This window comes from Eurypyga helias, unplaced genomic scaffold (assembly GCF_000690775.1).
Source record: "Eurypyga helias isolate BGI_N326 unplaced genomic scaffold, ASM69077v1 scaffold24833, whole genome shotgun sequence".
In the NCBI taxonomy this organism is placed as follows: Eukaryota; Metazoa; Chordata; class Aves; order Eurypygiformes; family Eurypygidae; genus Eurypyga; species Eurypyga helias.
In genome coordinates this window covers 1,554-2,290 of record NW_010242198.1, presented here as the reverse complement: position 1 = coordinate 2,290, position 737 = coordinate 1,554, and the positions used below count along the sequence as shown (strand labels likewise).

The following is a 737-nucleotide window of genomic DNA, read 5'->3' as shown; positions in this document are numbered from 1 at the left end:
GGCTGGGACAACGGCTCGGGCCTGGATCCTTCTTCCTTCCTTGGGTCCTTCCTTCCTTCCCTCGTGCCAGCTCTCCCTCTCCTGTGCCTCCCAGCACCCTGGGGCAAGCCTTCCCTGTGCTGGGGCTGGAGGGGGCTCCTCGCAGCTGCCAGCAGGAGCAGGGAGCCATCTCCCAGGGATGGCCATACCTGGAGGGCACCCCTCTGCCCCCCGAGAGCTTCAGGGTGCTGCTGGTTCACACCTCGCAGCAAGACCTGTGGCTCGAAACAGCCCTATCTGCAACTTGGAAAAGTCTCTTTTCCCCGGCTGCAGAGCCTGTCCCCTTTCCTGCCCTGCGTGCAGACGGAGTGGATTAGCCAGCGGAGCAGCCTTGACATGCATCCAGCTTGGCCACAGGGCTGGACTCGGGAGCACCTCAGCAAGAAGGTTTGAGAGCAAAGAGCAGCAGCCAGAGGGGAGAGGTGAGGTGATCGGAAAAGGGCCTGCTGCCAGTGTCACTGTTCCTGCCCTGTGGGGTGCCACAGCCCCCCTTTCCAGTCTGTCCCTCCCAGCAGTGCTTCCAGGGTTCTCCATCCCTGAGCTGCTCAGGGCTTAGCCTGGGATTTGGGAGCTGGCTGGCTGCACAGGACCCCCTCTCGGGGTGCGCACCCTCCGCTTTGCAGGCTGGGGAGAGCACGCTGGATGCGGGAGGTGGGTTTCGGGGGCTGGCGGGGCGGGCTGCAGATTTGGGGGGCTGC

General features: G+C 64.5%; 1 protein-coding gene across 1 annotated transcript in view; it reads left to right on the top strand.

The window, feature by feature from the left end:
• The window catches only part of SCN2B (sodium channel, voltage-gated, type II, beta subunit), a gene marked incomplete at its 3' end in the record, with an annotated part of 3,510 nt that overhangs the window by 1,318 nt on the left and 1,455 nt on the right, over positions 1-737 (top strand). The gene's annotated exons all lie outside the window — the stretch shown is intronic.